Source organism: Bos grunniens, chromosome 7, assembly GCF_055505025.1.
Source record: "Bos grunniens cultivar Pamir isolate PY7600 chromosome 7, Bosgru_T2T1.0, whole genome shotgun sequence".
Classification (NCBI taxonomy): domain Eukaryota; kingdom Metazoa; phylum Chordata; class Mammalia; order Artiodactyla; family Bovidae; genus Bos; species Bos grunniens.
The window spans coordinates 36,676,402-36,692,499 of record NC_141171.1 but is presented as its reverse complement, the minus strand read 5'-3'; the positions used below and the strand labels follow the sequence as shown (position 1 = coordinate 36,692,499).

At 41.5% G+C, this 16,098-nt stretch overlaps 1 protein-coding gene across 26 annotated transcripts in view; it reads left to right on the top strand.

Moving 5' to 3' along the window:
* Window positions 1–16,098, top strand: part of LOC147369038 (uncharacterized) — a 1,156,454-nt gene that overhangs the window by 572,387 nt on the left and 567,969 nt on the right. Inside the window, exon 3 of one of the 26 annotated variants that reach the window (XR_015167166.1) lies at window positions 12,821–12,932. The exons of the other annotated variants lie outside the window; for them this stretch is intronic. The gene's annotated coding sequence lies outside the window, so the exon portion shown is untranslated. The remainder of the gene's footprint in view (window positions 1–12,820; window positions 12,933–16,098) is intronic. 26 annotated transcript variants of the gene reach the window in all.

Sequence of the window (16,098 nt, the reverse complement as noted above, 5' to 3'; positions counted from 1 at the left end):
TGAGCATCTGTTGATTTGCCTGTTGGCCATCTGTATGTCATCTCTGGAAAAATGTTCAGGTTCTCTACCTATTTTTGATTGGATTGTTTGGCTTTTTTATATTAAGCTGTATGAGTTCCAGCTGCATGGCACTGGAGCAACCATGAGGAGATACTCCACGTCCAAGGTCAGAGAAACCCCAGCAAGACGATAGGTGCTGGAGTGGGGGCTGTGCAGCGCTGGAGTGGCTGTGAGGAGATACCCATGTCCAAGGGCAAAGGAGAAGCCCCAGAAAGACGGTAGGAAGGGCAAATTCATGTTTAGAAACAAATCCCATTCCAGTCAGAGACACTCAGAGGGCTCAAACAAATCTTGTGCCCACCAGGACTCAGGGACCCCAAGAGACTGAGACAGAACTATGTTTGAGTGTCTCCTGTGGAGCTATGGGTCAGCAGTGGACTGCCGCAGGGACAGGGGCTCTGGGTGAAGCAGGCTTGGGTATGGCATAATACCTCTTGGAGGAGGTTGCCATTAACCCCACCATAGAGCAGCCAGAACTTACACAGGACTGGGAAATAAACTCCTGGAGGGCAAAACCAGAAACTTGTGTGCACCAGGACCCAGGAGAAAGGAGCAGTGATGTCACAAGAGACTGACCCAGACTTGTCCAGGAGTGTCCAGGAGTCTCCAGCAGAGACATGGGTCGGTGGTCGCCTGCTGCAGGGTTGGGGGCAGTGAGTGCAGCAGTACATACATCAGATCCTTTGAAGGAGGTCTCCATTACCTTCGTTACCTCCACCATAGTTTGGCCCCAGGTAAATAGCAGGAGGGAACACAGCTCCACCCATCAACAGAGAATTAGATTAAAGATTTACTGTGCATGGCCCTGCCCATCAGAACAAGACCCAGTTTCCTCCTCAGTCAGTCTCTCCCATCAAGAAGTTTCCATAAGGCTCTTAACCTTCTCCATCAGAGGGAAGACAGGATGAAAACCACAATCACAGAAAACCAACCAATCTGATCACATGGACCACAGTCTTGTCTAACTAAATGAAACTATAAGCCATGGCATGTAGGGCCTAACAAGACGGATGCATCATGGAGGAGAGTTCTGACAAAATGAGGACCATTGGGGAAGGGAATGACAAACCACATCAGTATTCCTGCCTTGAGAACCCCATGAACAGTATGCAAAGGCAAAAAGATAAGACAATGAAAGATGAACTCCCCAGGTCAGTAGGTAACCAATATGCTACTGGAGATCAGTGGAGAAATAACTCCAGAAAAATGCAGAGACAGAACCAAAGCAAAAACACCACCCAGTTGTGGAGATGACTGGTAATAGAAGCAAAGTCCAATGCTGTAAAGAGCAATATTGCATAGGAACCTGGAATGTTAGGTCCATGAATCAAGGCGAATTGGAAGTGGTCAAACAGGAGATGGCAAGAGTGAACATCAACATTTTAGGAATCGGTGAACTAAAATGGACTGGAATGGGTGAATTTAACTTAGATAACCATTATATTTACTACTGTGGGCAAGAATCCCTTAGAAGAAATGGAGTAGCCATCATAATCAACAAAAGAGTCCATAATGCAGTACTTTGATGCAACCTCAAAAATGACAGAATGATCTCTGTTCATTTCCAAGGCAAACCATTCAATATCACAGTAATCCAAGTCTGTACTCCGAACAGAAATATTGAAGAAGCTGAAGTTGAATGGTTCTATGAAGACATACAAGACCTTCTAGAACTAACACCCAAAAAAGATGTCCTTTTCATTATAGGGGATTGGAATGCAAAAGTAGGAAGTCAAGAAGTACGTGGAGTAACAGGCAAATTTGGCCTTGGAGTACAGGATGAAGCAGGGCAAAGGTAAATAGAGTTTTGCCAAGAGAACACACTGGTCATAGCAAACACCCTCTTCCAACAACACAAGAGAAGACTCGATACATGGACGTCACCAGATTGTCAATACCAAAATCAGATTGATTATATTCTTTGCAGCCAAAGATGGAGAAGCTCTATACAGTCAGCAAAAACAAGACCAGGAAGCTGACTGTGGCTCAAATCATGAACTCCTTATTGCCAAATTCATCCTGGAATGTGAAGTCAAGTTGACCTTTGGAGGCATCACCATGAACACAGCTAATGGAGCTGATAGAATTCCAGTTGAGTTATTTCAAACCCTAAAAGATGATGCTGTGAAAGTGCTACACTCAATATGCCAGCAAATCTGGAAAGCACAGCAGTGGCCACAGGATTGGAAATGGTCAGTTTTCATTCCAATCCCAAAGAAAGGCAATGCCAAAGAATGCTCATGCTCTGCACAATTGCACTCATCTCACATGCTAGGAAAGTAATGCTCAAAATTCTCCACATCAGGCTTCAACAATATGTTAACCGTGAACTTCCAGATGTTCAAGCTGGATTTAGAAAAGGCAGAGGAACCAGAGATCAAATTGCCAACATCTGTTACATCATTGAAAAAGCAAGAGACTTCCAGAAAAACATCTACTTTTGCTGTATTGATTACACCAAGGGCTTTGACTGTGTAGATCACAACAAAATATGAAAAATTGTACAAGAGATGGGAATACAAGACCACCTTACCTTCCTGCTGAGAAATCTGTATGCATGTCAAGAAGCAACAATTAGAACTGGACGTGGAATGACATATGGGTTCCAAATCAGGAGAAGGGTACTCCAAAGCTGTATATTGTCACCCTGCTTATTTAACTTATATGCAGTGTACATCATGTGAAATGCTGGGCTGGATGAAGCACAAGCTGGAAGCAAGATTGCTGGGAGAAATATCAATAACTTCAGGTATGCAAATGACACCACCCATATGTAAGAAAGTGAAGAAGAACAAAAAAGCCTCTTGATGAAAGTGAAATAAGAGAGTGAAAAAAATGGCTTAAAACTCAACATTCAGAAAACTAAGATCATAGCATCTGGTCTCATCACTTCATGACAAATAGATGGGGAAATGATGGAAACAGTAAGAGACTTTATTAACTTGAACTCCAAAATCACTGCAGATGGTGACCGAAGTCATGAAAATAAAAGACGCTTGATCCTTGGAGGAAAAGCTATGACCAACCTAGAAAGCATATTAAAAAGCAGAGATATTATTTTACCAACAAAGGTCTATCTAGTCAAAGCTGTGGTTTTTCCAGTGATCATGTATGGATGTGAGAGTTGAACTATAAAGAAAGCTGAGCGTCAAAGAATTGATGCTTTGGAACTGTGGTGTTGGAGAAGACTCTTGAGAGTCCCTTGGACTGCAAGGAGATCCAACCAGTCCATCTTAAAGGAAATCAGTCCTGAATATTCATTGGAAGGACTGATGTTGAAGTTGAAACTAATACTTTGTCCAGATGATGCAAAGAACTGACTTATTTGAAAAGACCCTGATGCTGGGAAAGATTAAAGGGAGTAGGAGAAGGGGATGACAGAGGATGTGATTGTTGGAAGGCATCACCAACTTGATGGACATGAGTTTGAGCAAGCTCTGGATGTTGGTGATATTCAGGGAAGCCTGGTGTGCTGCCATCCATGCTATTGCAGAGTCGGACATGACTGAGCAGTTGAATTCACCTGAACTGAACTGGTTTTGGGGGCTGGTCCCTGACTGGCTGACTGTGGGGCCTGATCCTGTGTCCTGTGCATGAGCTGGTGGGCAAGGTTGACCACCTGGGGGTGAGAGCCACCTTGTGTGGTTGATAGAATCAGCTGAGTCTGCCTACTGAGAGTGGTGGGCTGGGAGCCACTTTGAAGGGGTGCCAGCCTGGGCACGCCAGATGTGCAGGGCAGGTCAGCAAGCAGACTCTGGGGAAAGGTGAGTGGTGCTCACAAGGTGGATGGTGAATGTCAGATGGCACCCACTAGTGCTGCACCATCTAGGTAGAAGAATTTTAATAATAGTAAACAAACAGTGCCTGATGGTACTTCCGTCTTTGGAGTAAGTTCCAACAGATCTCTGCTACTTATTCCTTCACACTTAAGCTAGTGAAATGAATGTCCTTCATGTAGACAGGGGCTTTTCAAACTATTGCCTCTGCACTGAGACATAAAGTGAATGAGTTTGTGTACTAGCCCTTGGAAAGCAATCCTCCATTTCCTATAGCCCACTGGCTGTTCTGCATGGGAACCCTGCTGCTGGTTTTCAAAGCTAGATGCTAATGGAGCTCCTCTTCCTAAAGCAAGAAGTACACAGAGGCTTGTACTTCTCACTCCTTAGGGAGAACTTCTACATTTGTGAAATTCCCTCCCACTCATTGATCCCTGTGCTGGGGGTGTGTGTCCTGGCTGGATCACCTCCCTGCCCCCTCCTACCGATCTCCATGTGTGTGTTTGTATTTATTTATTTTTTTCTTTATATCCTTTGTTGTAGAAGAGCTGTTCTGCCAGTCTTGCAGTCATTCTTGGAGAAGTTGGTCTATATGTTGTTGTAATTTTGGTGTCTCTTGGAAGAGGTGAGCTCAGGATCTTCCTACTCCACCATTTGACAATTTCATTTCTTCTTGTTTATTGCAAAGAAACTTATTTTAGTAAACAGGTATACACAGTCAGCAAAAACAAGACCAGGAGCTGACTGTGGCTCAGATTATGAACTCCTTATTGTGAAATTCAGACTTAAATTGAAGAAAGTAGGGAAAACCACTAGACCATTTGGGTATGACCTAAGTCAAATCCCTTATAATTATACAGTGGAAGTGAGAAATAGGTTTAAGTGACTAGATCTGATAGACAGAGTGCCTGATTAGCTATGGGTGGAGGTTCGTGACATTGTACAGGAGACAGGGATTGAGACCATCTCCAAGAAAAAGAAATGCAAAAAAGTAAAATGGCTGTCTGAGGAGGCCTTACAAATAGCTGTGAAAAAAGAGAAATGAAAAGCAAAGGAGAAAAGGAAATATATACCCATTTGAATGCAGAGTTCTAGAGAATAGCAAGGAGATATAGGAAAGCCTTCCTCAGTGATCAGTACAAAGAAATAGAGGAAAACAGTAGAATGGGAAAGACTAGAGATCTCTTCAAGGAAATTAGAGATGCCACGGGAACATTTCATGCAAAGATGGACTCAATAAAAGACAGAAATGGTATGGACCTAACATAAGCAAAGATATTAAGAAGAGGTGGCAAGAATACAGAGAAGAACTAAACAAAAAAACATCTTCACGACCCAGATAACCATGATGGTGTGATCACTCACTTAGAGCCAGACATCTGGGAATGTGAAGTCAAATGGGCCTTAGGAAGCATCACTATGAACAAAGCTAGTGCAGGTGATAGAATTCCAGTTGAGCTATTTCAAATCCTAAAAGATGATGAGGTGGAAGTGCTGCACTAAACATGCCAGCAAATTTGGAAAACTCAGCAGTGGCCACAGGACTGGAAAAGATCAGTTTTCATTCCAATCCCAAAGAAAGGCAATGCCAAAGAACGCTCAAACTACCATGCAGTTGCACACATCTCACAAGCTAGTAAACTAGTGCTCAAAGTTCTCCAAGCCAGACTTCAATAATACATGAACTTTGAACTTTCAGATGTTCAAGCTGAATTTAGAAAAGGCAGAGGAACCAGAGATCAAGTTGCCAACATCTGCTGGATCATTGAAAAGGCAAGAGAATTCCAGCAAAACATCTATTTCTGCTTTATTGACTATGCCAAAGCCTTTGACCGTGTGGATCACCATAAACTGTGGAAAATTCTGAAAGAGATGGAAATACCAGACCACCTGACATGCCTCTTGAGAAATCTGTATGCAGGTCAGGAAGCAACAGCTAGAACTGGACATGGAACAACAGACTGGTTCCAAATAGGAAAAGGAGATCGTCAAGGCTGTATATTGTCACCCTGCTTATTTAACTTCTATGCAGAGTACATCATGGGAAACGCTGGACTGGAAGAAACACAAGCTGGAATCAAGATTGCCGGGAGAAATATCAATAATCTCAGATATGCAGATGACACCACCCTTACGGCAGAAAGTAAAGAAGAACTAAAGAGCCTCTTGATGAAAGTGAAAGAGGAAAGTGAAAAAGTTGGCTTAAAACTCAACATTCAGAAAACAAAGATCATGGCATCTGGTCCCATCACTTCGTGGGAAATAGATGGGGAAACAGTGGAAGACTTTATTCTTTTTTGGCTCCAAAATCTCTGCGGATGGTGACTGCAGCCATGAAATTAAAAGATGCTTACTCCTTGGAAGGAAAGTTATGATCAACCTAGACAACATATTAAATAGCAGAGACATAACTTTGCCAACAAAGGTCCATCTAGACAAGGCTACGATTTTTCCAATAGTAATGCATAGGTGTGAGAGTTGGACTATAAAGAAAGCTGAGTGCTGAAGAACTGATGCTTTTGAACTGTGGTGTTGGAGAAGATTCTTGAGAGTCCCTTGGACTGCAAGGAGATCCAACCAGTCCATCCTAAAGGAGATCAGTCTTGAGTCTTCATTGGAAGAACTGATGTTGAAGGTGAAACTCCAATACTTTGGCCACCTGATGCAAAGAGCTAACTCATTTGAAAAGACCCTGATGCTGGAAAGACTAAAGGTGGGAGGAGAAGGGGATGACAGAGGATGAGATGGTTGGATGGCATCACTAACTCAATGGACATGAGTTGGGGTAAATTCTGGGAGTTGGCAATGGAAAGGGAGGGCTGGCATGCTTCGGTCCATGCAGTTGCAAAGAGTCAGACATGACTGAGTGACTGAACTGATACATTCTAAGACACTGGTAAAAAATACATAATGCAAAAGACCTTTCCGTGAAGGTCACTTGTGTGTTTTCTTTGCTTGTTCTTCCTTTCTGGTAGAATTGCAGAACTCTAGTTTTCTGTAAAAAGGCTGGATCATATATGTTGTGCCTGACAGTGCTAAAAGTTGAAGGATGGTTTGGGAAGGCAGAAGGGGAAGGGAGAAAGAGGGAAGTGGGGCGCACAATATTCCTGCCTCCAAAGGCTCACTGATTGCAGGTGTGACCAGTCTGTGTATTCCTCCCTTCAGTACAATATTACTCAGCCAGGTGTCCTTACAACCCAGTTATTTTCTTTAATATCTCTGACATGATTTCATCCTGATCCTAGTGGAGAGCAATCCTGGCCCAAGTGGAGGTCTTTTTTCTTTTGCATTTGTGCTCAGTCCTGAATACCACCTCAGTCAGTCTATGTCTGTTGCCTGGGGATTAAAATATACCCTTCAGAATTTGCACAGGGAGGCAGATGGGGCTCTGAATGGGTGTGAAAGAAATTTTATTCTCTAGAAGTCCCAGCTGTCTGCAGTTTCAAGATGGCAACATGTGGTTAAATTAGTCTTTGCTAGGGTTAAAAACATAATAAGAAAACTTTACCCCAGAAGCCACAAAGATCTCATCTGCCATCACAGGACCATTCTTTGTGAGCCACAGTAGGAAGGGCACAAACTGCATCCTGTTTAAAAAAGAGCAGCATGTTGCAGAGACATTTTGTTTCTTTTGAATCTGGACATAGAATTTATACAATTCAAGGAATTTTTTTCTTAATACTATGTTACATTCTTAAAACATTTTCCTATTCAGTGTACTAGAAAAGCTTCAGCTTTTAGGCTTCAGATAAAGTTCTGTCTGCAGTAAGCAGGGGGTTGGAAAGACCTGCTTCTGTGTCCCATCTCTCCATGCTTGGCAAGTCTGATACTGGATTTCTGCTTGTATTTGAGATGGGTGATTGCACAATTGAAGTGTGGCTCTGAGAGTTGTAGATGGTCAGATAGCAGAGCTGGTCATACAGAGGGCTTCGTTTTTGTTATGAGGACCCTGATTGTGTTTCTCTTTTAATTCTTCATGATCTTTCTTTTCTGAATCTAGCAAGGAGGAACTATTTCTAAAGTCTATTTCGGCCAGTTAGAATGTGCAATCAGACTCCCTTGAGGAAGAATCAGACATAGCAGACAGTGTGAACTGTAAGCCCTACCACAGGCTTAGACAGAAAAAGATCAAATATCTCTGACATATGGTGGGAGGATTTTCACGTCCTGATATTAGAAGTGCTAGCAAGGGGGGATAGCCCTTGCAGGAAAGGGGAGAAAGCTGTGAGAAATAGTTTCTTGGTTATAGATAATTTGCCATACATGTTTCTGAGCCTCAAAAGCCTCTTTTTGTCAAGTATGTTACCAATAACACTGTATTGGATTTAGATCCACAGGAAAAAGGGAAAAAGAAAGTCAGAAATCACAGTAGCCATTTGGCGGTGCTTTAAAAAAAGATCGAGGTAAAGTACAAGTTAACATAAATGTAAGTGGAAACAAAAATCATTCAGAGTAATGTACATGATAGATGGCCATAGCTTCTTAAAGCCATAGATCTATACTTATCGGGAGACTGGCTACAAAGTCAACCCTAATGGACAGATTTTTGGATGCCTTAAAAACACACTATCTGCATCTAATATGTTATACTGACTCAGTGCCCCCGGACTAGAGAGTTAAAACTAATAAAAATACTGCAGCATTAGAACAGAGGACCTACTACCACTGTAGATTTATTCTGAACTAGCATTGTCTTGCTGTCAAGTAATCTCTGTCAAGTTTTTCTAAAGAGGTTTCCTAAGAACCCAGGCGTACATCTTCAATTAGCTTTAGTTTCCTTGTTTTTCTTATTTTGTTTCTTGATTAGTTAGACTGGAATGAAATATACAAAAAATAAAGATCTAGGACTTTTTGTAGTTTTTTTCTTAAAATTTTTCTTAAAATTTTCTTAAAATTTTTTACAATAATAATTGAACAAAAATAAGTACTAATATAAAAAATGTTTTAAACCAAATACTCTATCTTAAATTTTGGTGGTTTACTCACTAAATTGTGTGTGCCTCTTGCGACCCCATCAACTGTAGCCTGTCAGATTCCTCTGTCCATGGAATTCTTCAGGCAAGAATACTGGAGAGGGTTGCCATTTCTTTCTCAAGGGATCTTCCTGACCCAGGAATCGAACTCGTGTCTTCTCCATTGCAAGTAGATTCTTTATTGACTGAGCTATAAGGGGAGCTGATTATTATAATACATATGGTGTATTGTAGTTACTTGTTTGTTAGAGTATGGCAAAGCCTTATAAAAATATGTTGCCAGTAAACTGTCATAATTTTTTAGCTAAGCCTCTGATTTATGTCAAGGATAGTAGAACAAATGCTTCCTATTCTTTTCACTTCTGTCAAATCTCTAATCTTTAATTAAACTGAGCTTTTCCTCTCATTATTTGCTGATCCTTGCTGATGATCAACTTGCATAATAGATCATTATTTTCACTTTTGTTAGATCTTTTTTTTCACTCCGGTTCATGTTTTTTTTCACCCAAATTGTCTATTGTCCTGAGGCCCTGCTGATTTCATGTTGTCTTTTACCAAAACTCAGTTATGTTAGTGATGGAATAGATCATCTTTCAACGTAGTACCAACTCGAGACAGCAATTAGATAGCTTTCTAGGTCTTGACCCATCCAGAGATCATATATTTGTAGGGTGCTCAAGAGTCACATTTAAAAGATTTAATAGCCAATTCTGTAGACTCTGAACAATCAGAAAGGGGAAAAAAAATCAGTGCTGAAGCAGAGTCTTGAAGGTTCGCTAATGAGGCAGACTTGAACACTGTAGTTGCTAGATTAATTGTGGCATGTGGGGCTTCCTGGGATGAAGTCTAGGCTAGCCAGGTTGGGGACCTCAAAGCCACAGATTTTACCTAGCTGAACAAAAGACTTTCGCTACTTGAACAACTGATACGGCCAGCTCTTGTCATCCCTGAAGATGTCTCTGTAGAGGTCCATTCTTTCTCAGCTGCTTGTGGAAGGCCACAGTTGATGAAGGGTTTAGCACTTGCTACTACAGGTGTATGGACAGACAGCATCGGCAGCATCTCCCGGAGCTTGTATGCAAGGCAGACTTTCCAGCCCCAGCCTAGACCTGCTGAATTAGAATCTGCATTTTGACAAGCTCCCTGGATGGCCTGTGTACACACTGAAGTTTGAGAAGCATTGATTACTGCCCCTGTATTCTGGCTGACCAGGTGGTGTGAGTGAATTTCAGTACTTCTTAATCTAGACTACAGATTAGAAACACTTGAGAAGCATTTAAAAAGATATATGTCACCAAGTCTCATATGATGGATAATCTGATATAATTTGTCAGGATGGGGCCCAGGGAGTAATAGTAGTCTTTAAAGTCTCAATTAGTGATTATGCTGTATAGCCTGAGTTAAGGATGAGTGGCATCTCTATATACATCTCTGCTATAACTTGATAGATAGGATTTGTTTTATCTGGGTGGAAATGCACAGGACCACAGGAAAGTTTACTTAAGTTTGCCAGTGGGTTTGAAAATCAAAGTTGGCTTCATACCTCTCTAGTAATCGTAATATTGGGAAGACTAAGCAACTGGTACATCTACTCTTCTGAACAGAAATTTATCTATATAGATTGTGGTTTTATGTCTAATTCCTTTGACACAGAAAACCAAGAAAGAATCTGCTTATTATTTCAGTTAATCTGGTAGTATCAGGAATTAAGATTTCTTCTTACATAATGTATTATAACTGACTTCCTTTGTGAAAATCCCCTCACATGCCTAGAGTTCATACATTTATTATTGCTTATTCATTTATTTAATCTTTCTTTCAATGTGTAAAAATAAATCTTTTATGTCTATAGTATAACTGATGTATAAAGTTGGGCCTACCATTTTCCTCTCTCAGTATGAAATTGTGAACATTTTCTTTTTCCTTCAAGATGTAAAATTAGGCTTGGCTAAATATAGACAAAAATGTTCATTTTTATTTAATTATTTAGAGGAATTATATAATACAAAAAGTCAATTCTTTAGCATCATACATTTTATCTAGTTTCCATAGACATTTCTCTACCAACTTCCTGAGTCATGAGCTACCAGAGAGAACCAGCTCTCCAATCTTCTGATCATACTGCACACCTCAGTGGTTGGGAATCTGGGCTTGCATTTCCTAGAAGTGGATAGGAGAGGAAGGTTATTTTGGCCAAGAAAGAGACTAGCAAACCCATATACTAGAGGTAACCTCAGGCAAAGCTTCTTGGACTATTTCTAGCCTGTGATTCTGAAGCAGAGGACCGTTCTGCAGTTTTCCCATATTTTGTTCATTGTGTGTGTGTATTCAACACACTTTCACTGGGTGTGTACTGTATGGACTTTACTCTGAACTTGGAAGAGGCAGAGTAAATATTCTTTGCTCTTACACTGTTTCTAGATTGGAGGAGGGCTTCTATTATGACTTCATTCAGAAGACTCTATACCATATACATAGAACTGGTATCTGAAACTATGGGGCAAGGTAAAAAATGTTGTTCCTGTTCAGTCACTCAGGCATGTTCATCTCATTCTGACTCCATGGACTGCAGCACACCAGCCTTCCCTGTCTTTCACTATCTCCCAGAGTGTTCTCAAATTCATGTCCATTGAGTCTGTGATGCCATCCAACATCTCATGTTCTGTTGCCCCCTCCCCTTCCTGCCCTCAATCTTTCCCAGCATTAGGGCCATTTACCCAGCATTAGGGTCTTTGCCAGAGAAGGCAATGGCACCCCACTCCAGTACTCTTGCCTGAAAAATCCTATGGGCAGCGGAGCCTGGTAGGCTACGGTCCATGGGGTCACTAAGAGTTGGACACGACTGAGCGACTTCCCTTTCACTTTTCACTTTCACGCATTGGAGAAGGAAATGGCAACCCACTCCAGTGTTCTTGCCTGGAGAATCCCAGGGACAGGGGAGCCTGGTGGGCTGCCGTCTATGGGGTCACACAGAGTCGGACACGACTGAAGCGACTTAGCAGCAGCAGCAGCAGCAGCAGGGTCTTTGCCAATGAGTTGGCTCTTTGCATCAGGTGGCCAAAGTTTTGGAGCTTCAGCTTCAGCATCAGCCCTTTCAGTGAATATTCAGGACTGATTTCCTTTAGGATTGACTGGTTTGATCTCCTTGCTGTCCAAGGGACTCTCAGGAGTCTGCTCTAGCACCACAATTCAAAATCATTCTTTGGTGCTCAGCCTTCTTTATGGTTCAACTCTCACATCCATATATGATTACTGGGAGAAACCATAGCGTGGACTAGATGGACCTTTGTTGACAAAGTAATGTCTCTGCTTCTTAATATGCTGTCTAGGTTTATCATAGCTTTTCTTCCATGGGGCAAGCATCTTTTAATTTCATGGCTACAGTCATCATCTGCAGTGATTTTGGAGCACCCCATAATTAAGTCTGTTACTGTTTCCACTGTTTCCCCATCTATTTGCCATGAAGTGATAGGACCAGATGTCATGGTCTTAGTTTTTTTTTTAATGTTGAATTTTAAGCCCCAACTTTTTCACTCTGCTCTTTCACCTTCATTAAGAGGCTCTTTAGTTCTTCTTCACTTTCTGCCATAGGGATGGTACTATCTGTATATCTGAGGTTATTGATATTTTTCCTGGCAATGTTGATTCCAGCTTGTGATTCTTCCAGCCCAGCATTTCACATGATGTACTCTGACTATAAGTTACATAAGCAGAGTGACAATATACAACCTTGACATACTCCTTTCCCAATTTGGAACTAGTCCATTGTTTCATGTTGGGTTCTAATTATTGCTTCTTGACCTACATACAGGCTTCTCAGGAGGCAGGTCAGGTGTTGTAGTATTCCCATCTCTTTAAGAATGTTCCACAGTTTATTGCGATCCATACAGTCAAAGGCTTTAGTGTAGTCAGTGAAGCAGAAGTATATGTTTTTCTGGAATTCCCTTACTTTTTCTATGATTCAACGGATTGGCAATTTATCTATGGTTCCTCTGCCTTTTCTAAATCCAGGTTGAACATCTCGAAGTTCTCTGTTCACGTACTGTTGAAGTCTAGTTTGAAGGACTTTGAGCACTACCTTGCTGAAATTACTCTCATTGAATTATTTACTAAGTACTACCAGGTAGGTAAGGAACAGAATTTCAGAAAGTAAAAAAGAAAAAAAAAAATTTCAACATATTACTTTGTAGTTAACAATTTCCATGCCTCTGTTTCACGCACTAGACTGGGAGCTCCTTGATGGCAAAAATGTCTTACTCGTCTGTGTACCTAAGATGGTTTTTAGCATAAATCCTGATATCTACATGTTCATTAAATATGAAGAAATATATTCATGAATGAATCTAGAAATCTTGGATTCTGAATAGAAGGAAACTGAACACCCTAGTTATATGTGTTGTTGCACCCCCAAACTTTCTAGATAAAGAATATAAAAGAGAGGTGATGATGCTAGGCGTTTACTTATATTTTAATTAATTACATCCCGGAGGGGATAGATTGTTGTGCCAGAGGCTTTGAGATAAGTAATCACCACAAGTTTAGAAATGATGAAATTATCCTGAGACTCAGTTGTTGCCAAGTTCTCTGAAGTTCTGAAGGCCATTTCTCTTCCACACAGACATGGGAATCTACATTGACATTGTGTAGTTACAGAAAAACTCAAACCTACCCCAGATGACATTTGCTCTGTATGTGATCTGTTGAGTTTAGAGGTTAATTTGTGGTGATAATGTTCTCTTAGGTGAACCAAGGCTTCTGGCTCTGTGTTGCTGATAGCATACTAGTTAATTATACATGTAGACAGGAAGGCTAAATAGTAACCTTGGTTCTCTCAGAAACATCTAGGTCTCTTTCTTAGACTCATAACTGATGTTGAAATCATCCAAATTCCTCTGAAAAGACTGGATGATATGCCCAGCCTCTTTTGCTTTCTTCCATGTAACATAAAGAAAAGGCCAGTTCCCACGAAAGGTGTCCACCTTCATTTTGCCTTTTCTTGCCCATCTTTGCTAGTCGACTCATTCATCCTTTAGTTTCCAGCTCAAAGTTTCTTTTCTAAAAATTTAGGGTTTTAATGATTTAGAAAGGACTATAGGTAACATCTACAGAGGGCTTCCCTGGTGGCTCAGAGGTTAAAGCGTCTGCCTGGAATGTGGGAGACCAGGGTTTGACCCCTGAGTTGGGAAGATCCCCTGGATAAGGAAATGGCAACCCACTCCAGTACTGTTGCCTGGAGAATCCCATGGAGGGAGGAGCCTGGCCGGCTACAGTCCACGGGGTTGCAAAGAGTCAGACACGACTGAGCGACTTCACTTTCACTTTCATAGGTAACATCTATTTAGCACTTACTGTGCCTCAGGCATTCTCCTAAGCATGTTAGAGGCAGGTACTGTTTGATGACTTGCTCAAGGTCAGGCAGCTAGTCAGGATGGTACCATGTTGGATATTTATTGGAAGGACTGGAATACTCCCAGAATTGATTGAAAGACTGGAGAAGAAGCCTGGACACATAGTTGAACCATTCTATGCAGTAGAAAAACACAACCAAAATTAGGCTGCAGGAAAAATTATATGTCACTCTTGGCTTTGCTGTCCCAGGCATGGTCTGTTTTCATGGCTGACTTCTCCATTCAAGTTGTCTATGCTGTGAATGATTTCTATTCTAGCAGCAAACTCTCAGGTTCCTCAGTCCTGAACAAGAGCAGCACATTAGTTGATTCTATGTGATACTACTGAGAAGTAGTACCATCTTTTGGTGCCATCACTGCCATCACTGTTAGGGATGAGTTGGAGTCAAAACCCTGTCTCCTGCCAAGACTCTCAAAATGGGGGCTTCCCCTCAAATCAGAAGGGAGTCTAAAATGGATAGCTAACATTTCACACATATCCATTATATTAATACACTTCTCTGTCTCTTGTGCCAAATGCCTACAAACTGTTGCAGTGCCAATATAGAGTTGAATATTGCAATCCATTCTAAAGGAGATCAGTCCTGGGTGTTCTTTGGAAGGAATGATGCTAAAGCTGAAACTCCAGTACTTTGGCCACCTCATGCGAAGAGTTGACTCATTGGAAGAGATTCTGATGCTGGGAGGGATTGGGGGCAGGAGGAGAAGGGGATGACAGAGGATGAGATGGCTGGATGGCATCACTGACTCGATGGACGTGAGTCTGAGTGAAATCCGGGAGTTGGTGATGGACAGGGAGGCCTGGCGTGCTGCAATTCATGGTGTTGCAAAGAGTCAGACACGACTGAGCGACTGAACTGAACTGAACTGATTGCAGTATACTGAGTACACTCAGCAAATCATACCTCACGATGCTGTTCTCCAATGGCATCAAAGAGCATGTTGTTGGCAACTTCAAAGGCCTCCAGCAGTAGAGGAGAACTGGGCAACCAAATTAAGAACCAGCAAGGCCTGGGCCTCAGCAGTGTGAAAAATAATGAGTGGGAGTCAGATGAGTTTTGAATGTTTCTTTTTGAAGCAACACCTGGTTTTCTTGAGGACTTTCTGTGTGGAAGGTCACTGTAGGGAAATCGCCTACTGGGTTGGAGTAATCAGAAGCTGACTTCATGACAGAATGGAGGCTTTACAATAAGGCAGCATGCAAAAAGCAAAGAGGAGAGGCAGTTGGGCCCAGGTTGCCTTAAGAGGTGCATGCACAGGCCAATTTAATCCTGATGAACAAAAATATTTTCCTGTGACAAAGGTTATAGAGGAGGCTGTGTCACAGAGAACCTTCTTTGTCAGTGTGCTCAAATTTGAAATGAAGCAAACTGGCTTTAAGATAGTAATCAATGATCCTCAGAAGTAGTACCATATTTTGGTCATCAGTCTCTTAAGATTCCCAACTCAGAGATAAAATGAACTGGTTCTGAGCATGGGCTGTTTGTCCTTGTTTTCTCAGCTTAAGGAGATTCTGATTTAGCAGTCACACCCCCCCAACAAAAGCCCAAAAGCAAAAGCCTTCTTGAGATCAAGAGATAACAGCAATAGAAATGGCTGTTTACTGACATGTGGCTCCCTTTGTACTTTAAAAATCTTCTAAATCCTTTGCTTCTTTTTCACAAGTTCTAGAAGTGAAGATTTTGGTTACACTCAGGTTGTGCTCTCTGACAAAACCTGGCATCTAGTAAACCCAGACTTAATTGAATATACATGTTCTTCAACTTTACATGTTTGTCTTCTTCCTTTAGCCAGCTCATCACCCTTTATGTTATATCCATGATATATGGTGTAATAGTTGAGAAGAAACTAGAAAAATACTTTGACCTGTAATTACAGTTA